Source organism: Hyla sarda, unplaced genomic scaffold, assembly GCF_029499605.1.
Source record: "Hyla sarda isolate aHylSar1 unplaced genomic scaffold, aHylSar1.hap1 scaffold_330, whole genome shotgun sequence".
NCBI classification, from domain to species: domain Eukaryota; kingdom Metazoa; phylum Chordata; class Amphibia; order Anura; family Hylidae; genus Hyla; species Hyla sarda.
In genome coordinates, this window is record NW_026610043.1 from 112,100 (window position 1) to 125,911 (window position 13,812).

Here is a 13,812-nt window from a genome sequence, read left to right on the forward strand (position 1 = left end):
GGCAAAAGCCAGGCTATGGATTGCATTGCTAAATGCTCCATCAGAGTGCAATGGTCGCCTGTCCTTTTTTTAAGTGATGATGTGGGTTTAGCCTGTGCTGTATGTATGTATGGGTGGCTGACTGCCACCCACCCAGAAAGTGTATGGGAGGCTGGTTGGCTGCCAGCCTTCCTTCCATTCCTATGAGTAATGTGAGTGCTCATGAAGGGGACATGGTTGGGTCCACCCCTTTCCCGGTTATCCCCTCTAGGCCTTTTGGCTTAGATCAAGTGTAAAAAAAGAAAGGATCTTGCGACAGATCGCATCCTGAGGCACGTTTTTTTTTGTGTGAATACTTGCACTTGGGTGACTTGTGAGCACATACTGATACATACGTTCCCTATCTGGGGACCATAAATTAAATGGATTTTTGAGAAAGGGAGCTGATTTGGAAGCTTGCTTCTGTCGCCCTATGCATTGACCCGATGTGGCAGTATCTTCGGGTAGTGAACAGTGCACCACCCCATTCCAGTGTTAAACAAGAAAGATTCTCATTTAATCCTCCGTGGGTGAGAATTTGAGTTTGAGAATTGGAGACCAAAATGATGAGTTGCACTGACTGGTTTATGAACGTCTATTCATTTAGCGTTTTAATGACCATGTTTGCACACTGATTGGTGTAAAAAAATAAAATAAAACTAAATAATAATAATCTAGCACACCTGTGCAGGTTTGACATGACATGACAGGTAGCTGTCTTGTGGGTGGTGCTGAATCCTGTTAAATGACATGAGGGTCTCATGCCTATACACAAGGGTGTGTCATTGCTGTTGCTTGACCATGCATTGGTTTCTGTGGTCAGTGAATGATAAAAACAAAATTTACCATCCATTGATGGATGGGAAATCCGCCATGAGGCATTTGTTTTTAGAAACTGCTGCTCACAACCAATGTTGCAATGGAGTGTCTCCATCTGCTGGTGGTATTGGAAAGGCATTAGTGCTATGACAGGGTCTGAAGAAGAAGAAGAAGAAGACGGAAAAAAATATATATAAAAAGAAAAAGAGAGAGAGAGAGAGAGACTGACTTAGTGAGCGAGTGAGTGAGAGAGTGAGAGTGAGTGAGAGTGAATGAGTGAGTGAGTGATTGAGTGAGTGAGTGAGTGAGTGAGAACAAATGAGTTAAAGCAAGTGAGTGAGAGAGATCGAATGAATGAAAGTCTGAATGACAGAAAGAAAAAAGGATGAAGAAAGAAGCATGAAGAAAAAAAAATGTATATGGAGTTGCTGACATGAGTGCAATCTACAAAGCCGTTGAGGCTGATCCTCATGGGAGGATTATTGCACCAGGACCCTTAGCACTTTTAAAATGCCATTCAATGCCACGGGCTAGATGTAAACTGCAGATGACCATGTTGTGGTAGTTACCATGGATACCCAAGTGATGTGTGAGCTAACACATAGGCCCAACAGATTCCAAGAAGGCCAGAATCACCAGCGGCACCACCATCGATTGTCAGGTCACCCGGATTCAGCAAATACCAGAGTCCAAAATGATGCAGGTTTATACTGTTAATTTTCAGTTTATCGTTACAGTTGGTGTTATTCCATGTCGGAAGGGACGCAGCTACAGCCAGTGGGGTAACTAGAGACAGGCAGGCAGCTATGTGCAACAAAGGTAGGCGTGTTGTTTTCATATGCAGATCTGAAATATTGTCTTATATGCAAGAGGAGGAGTGATGGGGGTTCAGGCAAAAGCCAAGCTATGGATTGCATTGCTAAATGCTCCATCAGAGTGCAATGGTCGCCTGTCCTTTTTTTAAGTGATGATGTGGGTTTAGCCTGTGCTGTATGTATGTATGGGTGGCTGACTGCCACCCACCCAGAAAGTGTATGGGAGGCTGGTTGGCTGCCAGCCTTCCTTCCATTCCTATGAGTAATGTGAGTGCTCATGAAGGGGACATGGTTGGGTCCACCCCTTTCCCGGTTATCCCCTCTAGGCCTTTTGGCTTAGATCAAGTGTAAAAAAAGAAAGGATCTTGCGACAGATCGCATCCTGAGGCACGTTTTTTTTTGTGTGAATACTTGCACTTGGGTGACTTGTGAGCACATACTGATACATACGTTCCCTATCTGGGGACCATAAATTAAATGGATTTTTGAGAAAGGGAGCTGATTTGGAAGCTTGCTTCTGTCGCCCTATGCATTGACCCGATGTGGCAGTATCTTCGGGTAGTGAACAGTGCACCACCCCATTCCAGTGTTAAACAAGAAAGATTCTCATTTAATCCTCCGTGGGTGAGAATTTGAGTTTGAGAATTGGAGACCAAAATGATGAGTTGCACTGACTGGTTTATGAACGTCTATTCATTTAGCGTTTTAATGACCATGTTTGCACACTGATTGGTGTAAAAAAATAAAATAAAACTAAATAATAATAATCTAGCACACCTGTGCAGGTTTGACATGACATGACAGGTAGCTGTCTTGTGGGTGGTGCTGAATCCTGTTAAATGACATGAGGGTCTCATGCCTATACACAAGGGTGTGTCATTGCTGTTGCTTGACCATGCATTGGTTTCTGTGGTCAGTGAATGATAAAAACAAAATTTACCATCCATTGATGGATGGGAAATCCGCCATGAGGCATTTGTTTTTAGAAACTGCTGCTCACAACCAATGTTGCAATGGAGTGTCTCCATCTGCTGGTGGTATTGGAAAGGCATTAGTGCTATGACAGGGTCTGAAGAAGAAGAAGAAGAAGAAGACGGAAAAAAAATATATATAAAAAGAAAAAGAGAGAGAGAGAGAGAGACTGACTTAGTGAGCGAGTGAGTGAGAGAGTGAGAGTGAGTGAGAGTGAATGAGTGAGTGAGTGATTGAGTGAGTGAGTGAGTGAGTGAGAACAAATGAGTTAAAGCAAGTGAGTGAGAGAGATCGAATGAATGAAAGTCTGAATGACAGAAAGAAAAAAGGATGAAGAAAGAAGCATGAAGAAAAAAAAATGTATATGGAGTTGCTGACATGAGTGCAATCTACAAAGCCGTTGAGGCTGATCCTCATGGGAGGATTATTGCACAAGGACCCTTAGCACTTTTAAAATGCCATTCAATGCCACGGGCTAGATGTAAACTGCAGATGACCATGTTGTGGTAGTTACCATGGATACCCAAGTGATGTGTGAGCTAACACATAGGCCCAACAGATTCCAAGAAGGCCAGAATCACCAGCGGCACCACCATCGATTGTCAGGTCACCCGGATTCAGCAAATACCAGAGTCCAAAATGATGCAGGTTTATACTGTTAATTTTCAGTTTATCGTTACAGTTGGTGTTATTCCATGTCGGAAGGGACGCAGCTACAGCCAGTGGGGTAACTAGAGACAGGCAGGCAGCTATGTGCAACAAAGGTAGGCGTGTTGTTTTCATATGCAGATCTGAAATATTGTCTTATATGCAAGAGGAGGAGTGATGGGGGTTCAGGCAAAAGCCAGGCTATGGATTGCATTGCTAAATGCTCCATCAGAGTGCAATGGTCGCCTGTCCTTTTTTTAAGTGATGATGTGGGTTTAGCCTGTGCTGTATGTATGTATGGGTGGCTGACTGCCACCCACCCAGAAAGTGTATGGGAGGCTGGTTGGCTGCCAGCCTTCCTTCCATTCCTATGAGTAATGTGAGTGCTCATGAAGGGGACATGGTTGGGTCCACCCCTTTCCCGGTTATCCCCTCTAGGCCTTTTGGCTTAGATCAAGTGTAAAAAAAGAAAGGATCTTGCGACAGATCGCATCCTGAGGCACGTTTTTTTTTGTGTGAATACTTGCACTTGGGTGACTTGTGAGCACATACTGATACATACGTTCCCTATCTGGGGACCATAAATTAAATGGATTTTTGAGAAAGGGAGCTGATTTGGAAGCTTGCTTCTGTCGCCCTATGCATTGACCCGATGTGGCAGTATCTTCGGGTAGTGAACAGTGCACCACCCCATTCCAGTGTTAAACAAGAAAGATTCTCATTTAATCCTCCGTGGGTGAGAATTTGAGTTTGAGAATTGGAGACCAAAATGATGAGTTGCACTGACTGGTTTATGAACGTCTATTCATTTAGCGTTTTAATGACCATGTTTGCACACTGATTGGTGTAAAAAAATAAAATAAAACTAAATAATAATAATCTAGCACACCTGTGCAGGTTTGACATGACATGACAGGTAGCTGTCTTGTGGGTGGTGCTGAATCCTGTTAAATGACATGAGGGTCTCATGCCTATACACAAGGGTGTGTCATTGCTGTTGCTTGACCATGCATTGGTTTCTGTGGTCAGTGAATGATAAAAACAAAATTTACCATCCATTGATGGATGGGAAATCCGCCATGAGGCATTTGTTTTTAGAAACTGCTGCTCACAACCAATGTTGCAATGGAGTGTCTCCATCTGCTGGTGGTATTGGAAAGGCATTAGTGCTATGACAGGGTCTGAAGAAGAAGAAGAAGAAGAAGAAGAAGACGGAAAAAAATATATATAAAAAGAAAAAGAGAGAGAGAGAGAGACTGACTTAGTGAGCGAGTGAGTGAGAGAGTGAGAGTGAGTGAGAGTGAATGAGTGAGTGATTGAGTGAGTGAGTGAGAACAAATGAGTTAAAGCAAGTGAGTGAGAGAGATCAAATGAATGAAAGTCTGAATGACAGAAAGAAAAAAGGATGAAGAAAGAAGCATGAAGAAAAAAAAATGTATATGGAGTTGCTGACATGAGTGCAATCTACAAAGCCGTTGAGGCTGATCCTCATGGGAGGATTATTGCACCAGGACCCTTAGCACTTTTAAAATGCCATTCAATGCCACGGGCTAGATGTAAACTGCAGATGACCATGTTGTGGTAGTTACCATGGATACCCAAGTGATGTGTGAGCTAACACATAGGCCCAACAGATTCCAAGAAGGCCAGAATCACCAGCGGCACCACCATCGATTGTCAGGTCACCCGGATTCAGCAAATACCAGAGTCCAAAATGATGCAGGTTTATACTGTTAATTTTCAGTTTATCGTTACAGTTGGTGTTATTCCATGTCGGAAGGGACGCAGCTACAGCCAGTGGGGTAACTAGAGACAGGCAGGCAGCTATGTGCAACAAAGGTAGGCGTGTTGTTTTCATATGCAGATCTGAAATATTGTCTTATATGCAAGAGGAGGAGTGATGGGGGTTCAGGCAAAAGCCAGGCTATGGATTGCATTGCTAAATGCTCCATCAGAGTGCAATGGTCGCCTGTCCTTTTTTTAAGTGATGATGTGGGTTTAGCCTGTGCTGTATGTATGTATGGGTGGCTGACTGCCACCCACCCAGAAAGTGTATGGGAGGCTGGTTGGCTGCCAGCCTTCCTTCCATTCCTATGAGTAATGTGAGTGCTCATGAAGGGGACATGGTTGGGTCCACCCCTTTCCCGGTTATCCCCTCTAGGCCTTTTGGCTTAGATCAAGTGTAAAAAAAGAAAGGATCTTGCGACAGATCGCATCCTGAGGCACGTTTTTTTTTGTGTGAATACTTGCACTTGGGTGACTTGTGAGCACATACTGATACATACGTTCCCTATCTGGGGACCATAAATTAAATGGATTTTTGAGAAAGGGAGCTGATTTGGAAGCTTGCTTCTGTCGCCCTATGCATTGACCCGATGTGGCAGTATCTTCGGGTAGTGAACAGTGCACCACCCCATTCCAGTGTTAAACAAGAAAGATTCTCATTTAATCCTCCGTGGGTGAGAATTTGAGTTTGAGAATTGGAGACCAAAATGATGAGTTGCACTGACTGGTTTATGAACGTCTATTCATTTAGCGTTTTAATGACCATGTTTGCACACTGATTGGTGTAAAAAAATAAAATAAAACTAAATAATAATAATCTAGCACACCTGTGCAGGTTTGACATGACATGACAGGTAGCTGTCTTGTGGGTGGTGCTGAATCCTGTTAAATGACATGAGGGTCTCATGCCTATACACAAGGGTGTGTCATTGCTGTTGCTTGACCATGCATTGGTTTCTGTGGTCAGTGAATGATAAAAACAAAATTTACCATCCATTGATGGATGGGAAATCCGCCATGAGGCATTTGTTTTTAGAAACTGCTGCTCACAACCAATGTTGCAATGGAGTGTCTCCATCTGCTGGTGGTATTGGAAAGGCATTAGTGCTATGACAGGGTCTGAAGAAGAAGAAGAAGACGGAAAAAAAATATATATAAAAAGAAAAAGAGAGAGAGAGAGAGACTGACTTAGTGAGCGAGTGAGTGAGAGAGTGAGAGTAAGTGAGAGTGAATGAGTGAGTGAGTGAATGAGTGAGTGAGTGAGTGAGTGAGAACAAATGAGTTAAAGCAAGTGAGTGAGAGAGATCGAATGAATGAAAGTCTGAATGACAGAAAGAAAAAAGGATGAAGAAAGAAGCATGAAGAAAAAAAAATGTATATGGAGTTGCTGACATGAGTGCAATCTACAAAGCCGTTGAGGCTGATCCTCATGGGAGGATTATTGCACCAGGACCCTTAGCACTTTTAAAATGCCATTCAATGCCACGGGCTAGATGTAAACTGCAGATGACCATGTTGTGGTAGTTACCATGGATACCCAAGTGATGTGTGAGCTAACACATAGGCCCAACAGATTCCAAGAAGGCCAGAATCACCAGCGGCACCACCATCGATTGTCAGGTCACCCGGATTCAGCAAATACCAGAGTCCAAAATGATGCAGGTTTATACTGTTAATTTTCAGTTTATCGTTACAGTTGGTGTTATTCCATGTCGGAAGGGACGCAGCTACAGCCAGTGGGGTAACTAGAGACAGGCAGGCAGCTATGTGCAACAAAGGTAGGCGTGTTGTTTTCATATGCAGATCTGAAATATTGTCTTATATGCAAGAGGAGGAGTGATGGGGGTTCAGGCAAAAGCCAGGCTATGGATTGCATTGCTAAATGCTCCATCAGAGTGCAATGGTCGCCTGTCCTTTTTTTAAGTGATGATGTGGGTTTAGCCTGTGCTGTATGTATGTATGGGTGGCTGACTGCCACCCACCCAGAAAGTGTATGGGAGGCTGGTTGGCTGCCAGCCTTCCTTCCATTCCTATGAGTAATGTGAGTGCTCATGAAGGGGACATGGTTGGGTCCACCCCTTTCCCGGTTATCCCCTCTAGGCCTTTTGGCTTAGATCAAGTGTAAAAAAAAGAAAGGATCTTGCGACAGATCGCATCCTGAGGCACGTTTTTTTTTTTGTGTGAGTACTTGCACTTGGGTGACTTGTGAGCACATACTGATACATACGTTCCCTATCTGGGGACCATAAATTAAATGGATTTTTGAGAAAGGGAGCTGATTTGGAAGCTTGCTTCTGTCGCCCTATGCATTGACCCGATGTGGCAGTATCTTCGGGTAGTGAACAGTGCACCACCCCATTCCAGTGTTAAACAAGAAAGATTCTCATTTAATCCTCCGTGGGTGAGAATTTGAGTTTGAGAATTGGAGACCAAAATGATGAGTTGCACTGGCTGGTTTATGAACGTCTATTCATTTAGCGTTTTAATGACCATGTTTGCACACTGATTGGTGTAAAAAAATAAAATAAAACTAAATAATAATAATCTAGCACACCTGTGCAGGTTTGACATGACATGACAGGTAGCTGTCTTGTGGGTGGTGCTGAATCCTGTTAAATGACATGAGGGTCTCATGCCTATACACAAGGGTGTGTCATTGCTGTTGCTTGACCATGCATTGGTTTCTGTGGTCAGTGAATGATAAAAACAAAATTTACCATCCATTGATGGATGGGAAATCCGCCATGAGGCATTTGTTTTTAGAAACTGCTGCTCACAACCAATGTTGCAATGGAGTGTCTCCATCTGCTGGTGGTATTGGAAAGGCATTAGTGCTATGACAGGGTCTGAAGAAGAAGAAGAAGAAGAAGAAGACGTAAAAAAATATATATAAAAAGAAAAAGAGAGAGAGAGAGAGAGACTGACTTAGTGAGCGAGTGAGTGAGAGAGTGAGAGTGAGTGAGAGTGAATGAGTGAGTGAGTGATTGAGTGAGTGAGTGAGTGAGTGAGAACAAATGAGTTAAAGCAAGTGAGTGAGAGAGATCGAATGAATGAAAGTCTGAATGACAGAAAGAAAAAAGGATGAAGAAAGAAGCATGAAGAAAAAAAAATGTATATGGAGTTGCTGACATGAGTGCAATCTACAAAGCCGTTGAGGCTGATCCTCATGGGAGGATTATTGCACCAGGACCCTTAGCACTTTTAAAATGCCATTCAATGCCACGGGCTAGATGTAAACTGCAGATGACCATGTTGTGGTAGTTACCATGGATACCCAAGTGATGTGTGAGCTAACACATAGGCCCAACAGATTCCAAGAAGGCCAGAATCACCAGCGGCACCACCATCGATTGTCAGGTCACCCGGATTCAGCAAATACCAGAGTCCAAAATGATGCAGGTTTATACTGTTAATTTTCAGTTTATCGTTACAGTTGGTGTTATTCCATGTCGGAAGGGACGCAGCTACAGCCAGTGGGGTAACTAGAGACAGGCAGGCAGCTATGTGCAACAAAGGTAGGCGTGTTGTTTTCATATGCAGATCTGAAATATTGTCTTATATGCAAGAGGAGGAGTGATGGGGGTTCAGGCAAAAGCCAAGCTATGGATTGCATTGCTAAATGCTCCATCAGAGTGCAATGGTCGCCTGTCCTTTTTTTAAGTGATGATGTGGGTTTAGCCTGTGCTGTATGTATGTATGGGTGGCTGACTGCCACCCACCCAGAAAGTGTATGGGAGGCTGGTTGGCTGCCAGCCTTCCTTCCATTCCTATGAGTAATGTGAGTGCTCATGAAGGGGACATGGTTGGGTCCACCCCTTTCCCGGTTATCCCCTCTAGGCCTTTTGGCTTAGATCAAGTGTAAAAAAAGAAAGGATCTTGCGACAGATCGCATCCTGAGGCACGTTTTTTTTTTGTGTGAATACTTGCACTTGGGTGACTTGTGAGCACATACTGATACATACGTTCCCTATCTGGGGACCATAAATTAAATGGATTTTTGAGAAAGGGAGCTGATTTGGAAGCTTGCTTCTGTCGCCCTATGCATTGACCCGATGTGGCAGTATCTTCGGGTAGTGAACAGTGCACCACCCCATTCCAGTGTTAAACAAGAAAGATTCTCATTTAATCCTCCGTGGGTGAGAATTTGAGTTTGAGAATTGGAGACCAAAATGATGAGTTGCACTGACTGGTTTATGAACGTCTATTCATTTAGCGTTTTAATGACCATGTTTGCACACTGATTGGTGTAAAAAAATAAAATAAAACTAAATAATAATAATCTAGCACACCTGTGCAGGTTTGACATGACATGACAGGTAGCTGTCTTGTGGGTGGTGCTGAATCCTGTTAAATGACATGAGGGTCTCATGCCTATACACAAGGGTGTGTCATTGCTGTTGCTTGACCATGCATTGGTTTCTGTGGTCAGTGAATGATAAAAACAAAATTTACCATCCATTGATGGATGGGAAATCCGCCATGAGGCATTTGTTTTTAGAAACTGCTGCTCACAACCAATGTTGCAATGGAGTGTCTCCATCTGCTGGTGGTATTGGAAAGGCATTAGTGCTATGACAGGGTCTGAAGAAGAAGAAGAAGAAGAAGACGGAAAAAAAATATATATAAAAAGAAAAAGAGAGAGAGAGAGAGAGAGACTGACTTAGTGAGCGAGTGAGTGAGAGAGTGAGAGTGAGTGAGAGTGAATGAGTGAGTGAGTGATTGAGTGAGTGAGTGAGTGAGTGAGTGAGAACAAATGAGTTAAAGCAAGTGAGTGAGAGAGATCGAATGAATGAAAGTCTGAATGACAGAAAGAAAAAAGGATGAAGAAAGAAGCATGAAGAAAAAAAAATGTATATGGAGTTGCTGACATGAGTGCAATCTACAAAGCCGTTGAGGCTGATCCTCATGGGAGGATTATTGCACCAGGACCCTTAGCACTTTTAAAATGCCATTCAATGCCACGGGCTAGATGTAAACTGCAGATGACCATGTTGTGGTAGTTACCATGGATACCCAAGTGATGTGTGAGCTAACACATAGGCCCAACAGATTCCAAGAAGGCCAGAATCACCAGCGGCACCACCATCGATTGTCAGGTCACCCGGATTCAGCAAATACCAGAGTCCAAAATGATGCAGGTTTATACTGTTAATTTTCAGTTTATCGTTACAGTTGGTGTTATTCCATGTCGGAAGGGACGCAGCTACAGCCAGTGGGGTAACTAGAGACAGGCAGGCAGCTATGTGCAACAAAGGTAGGCGTGTTGTTTTCATATGCAGATCTGAAATATTGTCTTATATGCAAGAGGAGGAGTGATGGGGGTTCAGGCAAAAGCCAGGCTATGGATTGCATTGCTAAATGCTCCATCAGAGTGCAATGGTCGCCTGTCCTTTTTTTAAGTGATGATGTGGGTTTAGCCTGTGCTGTATGTATGTATGGGTGGCTGACTGCCACCCACCCAGAAAGTGTATGGGAGGCTGGTTGGCTGCCAGCCTTCCTTCCATTCCTATGAGTAATGTGAGTGCTCATGAAGGGGACATGGTTGGGTCCACCCCTTTCCCGGTTATCCCCTCTAGGCCTTTTGGCTTAGATCAAGTGTAAAAAAAGAAAGGATCTTGCGACAGATCGCATCCTGAGGCACGTTTTTTTTTTGTGTGAATACTTGCACTTGGGTGACTTGTGAGCACATACTGATACATACGTTCCCTATCTGGGGACCATAAATTAAATGGATTTTTGAGAAAGGGAGCTGATTTGGAAGCTTGCTTCTGTCGCCCTATGCATTGACCCGATGTGGCAGTATCTTCGGGTAGTGAACAGTGCACCACCCCATTCCAGTGTTAACAAGAAAGATTCTCATTTAATCCTCCGTGGGTGAGAATTTGAGTTTGAGAATTGGAGACCAAAATGATGAGTTGCACTGACTGGTTTATGAACGTCTATTCATTTAGCGTTTTAATGACCATGTTTGCACACTGATTGGTGTAAAAAAATAAAATAAAACTAAATAATAATAATCCAGCACACCTGTGCAGGTTTGACATGACATGACAGGTAGCTGTCTTGTGGGTGGTGCTGAATCCTGTTAAATGACATGAGGGTCTCATGCCTATACACAAGGGTGTGTCATTGCTGTTGCTTGACCATGCATTGGTTTCTGTGGTCAGTGAATGATAAAAACAAAATTTACCATCCATTGATGGATGGGAAATCCGCCATGAGGCATTTGTTTTTAGAAACTGCTGCTCACAACCAATGTTGCAATGGAGTGTCTCCATCTGCTGGTGGTATTGGAAAGGCATTAGTGCTATGACAGGGTCTGAAGAAGAAGAAGAAGAAGAAGACGGAAAAAAAATATATATAAAAAGAAAAAGAGAGAGAGAGAGACTGACTTAGTGAGCGAGTGAGTGAGAGAGTGAGAGTGAGTGAGAGTGAATGAGTGAGTGAGTGATTGAGTGAGTGAGTGAGTGAGTGAGAACAAATGAGTTAAAGCAAGTGAGTGAGAGAGATCGAATGAATGAAAGTCTGAATGACAGAAAGAAAAAAGGATGAAGAAAGAAGCATGAAGAAAAAAAAATGTATATGGAGTTGCTGACATGAGTGCAATCTACAAAGCCGTTGAGGCTGATCCTCATGGGAGGATTATTGCACCAGGACCCTTAGCACTTTTAAAATGCCATTCAATGCCACGGGCTAGATGTAAACTGCAGATGACCATGTTGTGGTAGTTACCATGGATACCCAAGTGATGTGTGAGCTAACATAGAGGCCCAACAGATTCCAAGAAGGCCAGAATCACCAGCGGCACCACCATCGATTGTCAGGTCACCCGGATTCAGCAAATACCAGAGTCCAAAATGATGCAGGTTTATACTGTTAATTTTCAGTTTATCGTTACAGTTGGTGTTATTCCATGTCGGAAGGGACGCAGCTACAGCCAGTGGGGTAACTAGAGACAGGCAGGCAGCTATGTGCAACAAAGGTAGGCGTGTTGTTTTCATATGCAGATCTGAAATATTGTCTTATATGCAAGAGGAGGAGTGATGGGGGTTCAGGCAAAAGCCAGGCTATGGATTGCATTGCTAAATGCTCCATCAGAGTGCAATGGTCGCCTGTCCTTTTTTTAAGTGATGATGTGGGTTTAGCCTGTGCTGTATGTATGTATGGGTGGCTGACTGCCACCCACCCAGAAAGTGTATGGGAGGCTGGTTGGCTGCCAGCCTTCCTTCCATTCCTATGAGTAATGTGAGTGCTCATGAAGGGGACATGGTTGGGTCCACCCCTTTCCCGGTTATCCCCTCTAGGCCTTTTGGCTTAGATCAAGTGTAAAAAAAAGAAAGGATCTTGCGACAGATCGCATCCTGAGGCACGTTTTTTTTTTGTGTGAATACTTGCACTTGGGTGACTTGTGAGCACATACTGATACATACGTTCCCTATCTGGGGACCATAAATTAAATGGATTTTTGAGAAAGGGAGCTGATTTGGAAGCTTGCTTCTGTCGCCCTATGCATTGACCCGATGTGGCAGTATCTTCGGGTAGTGAACAGTGCACCACCCCATTCCAGTGTTAAACAAGAAAGATTCTCATTTAATCCTCCGTGGGTGAGAATTTGAGTTTGAGAATTGGAGACCAAAATGATGAGTTGCACTGACTGGTTTATGAACGTCTATTCATTTAGCGTTTTAATGACCATGTTTGCACACTGATTGGTGTAAAAAAATAAAATAAAACTAAATAATAATAATCTAGCACACCTGTGCAGGTTTGACATGACATGACAGGTAGCTGTCTTGTGGGTGGTGCTGAATCCTGTTAAATGACATGAGGGTCTCATGCCTATACACAAGGGTGTGTCATTGCTGTTGCTTGGCCATGCATTGGTTTCTGTGGTCAGTGAATGATAAAAACAAAATTTACCATCCATTGATGGATGGGAAATCCGCCATGAGGCATTTGTTTTTAGAAACTGCTGCTCACAACCAATGTTGCAATGGAGTGTCTCCATCTGCTGGTGGTATTGGAAAGGCATTAGTGCTATGACAGGGTCTGAAGAAGAAGAAGAAGAAGAAGAAGACGGAAAAAAAATATATATAAAAAGAAAAAGAGAGAGAGAGAGAGAGAGACTGACTTAGTGAGCGAGTGAGTGAGAGAGTGAGAGTGAGTGAGAGTGAATGAGTGAGTGAGTGATTGAGTGAGTGAGTGAGTGAGTGAGTGAGAACAAATGAGTTAAAGCAAGTGAGTGAGAGAGATCGAATGAATGAAAGTCTGAATGACAGAAAGAAAAAAGGATGAAGAAAGAAGCATGAAGAAAAAAAAATGTATATGGAGTTGCTGACATGAGTGCAATCTACAAAGCCGTTGAGGCTGATCCTCATGGGAGGATTATTGCACCAGGACCCTTAGCACTTTTAAAATGCCATTCAATGCCACGGGCTAGATGTAAACTGCAGATGACCATGTTGTGGTAGTTACCATGGATACCCAAGTGATGTGTGAGCTAACACATAGGCCCAACAGATTCCAAGAAGGCCAGAATCACCAGCGGCACCACCATCGATTGTCAGGTCACCCGGATTCAGCAAATACCAGAGTCCAAAATGATGCAGGTTTATACTGTTAATTTTCAGTTTATCGTTACAGTTGGTGTTATTCCATGTCGGAAGGGACGCAGCTACAGCCAGTGGGGTAACTAGAGACAGGCAGGCAGCTATGTGCAACAAAGGTAGGCGTGTTGTTTTCATATGCAGATCTG

The 13,812-nt window shown here is 43.4% G+C and overlaps 8 pseudogenes; all 8 read left to right on the forward strand.

The window, feature by feature from the left end:
* The first annotated feature begins 239 nt into the window (after nt 1-239).
* Nucleotides 240-503, forward strand: LOC130330070 (U2 spliceosomal RNA; annotated as a pseudogene).
* A 1,464-nt stretch (nt 504-1,967) lies between these two features.
* On the forward strand, nt 1,968-2,231 carry LOC130330071 (U2 spliceosomal RNA; annotated as a pseudogene).
* A 1,468-nt stretch (nt 2,232-3,699) lies between these two features.
* LOC130330072 (U2 spliceosomal RNA) lies at nt 3,700-3,963 on the forward strand (annotated as a pseudogene).
* A 1,459-nt stretch (nt 3,964-5,422) lies between these two features.
* LOC130330073 (U2 spliceosomal RNA) lies at nt 5,423-5,686 on the forward strand (annotated as a pseudogene).
* Nucleotides 5,687-7,146: 1,460 nt separating this feature from the next.
* On the forward strand, nt 7,147-7,413 carry LOC130330200 (U2 spliceosomal RNA; annotated as a pseudogene).
* Nucleotides 7,414-8,883: 1,470 nt separating this feature from the next.
* On the forward strand, nt 8,884-9,148 carry LOC130330162 (U2 spliceosomal RNA; annotated as a pseudogene).
* A 1,474-nt stretch (nt 9,149-10,622) lies between these two features.
* On the forward strand, nt 10,623-10,887 carry LOC130330163 (U2 spliceosomal RNA; annotated as a pseudogene).
* Nucleotides 10,888-12,350: 1,463 nt separating this feature from the next.
* Nucleotides 12,351-12,616, forward strand: LOC130330197 (U2 spliceosomal RNA; annotated as a pseudogene).
* Nucleotides 12,617-13,812: the final 1,196 nt, after the last annotated feature.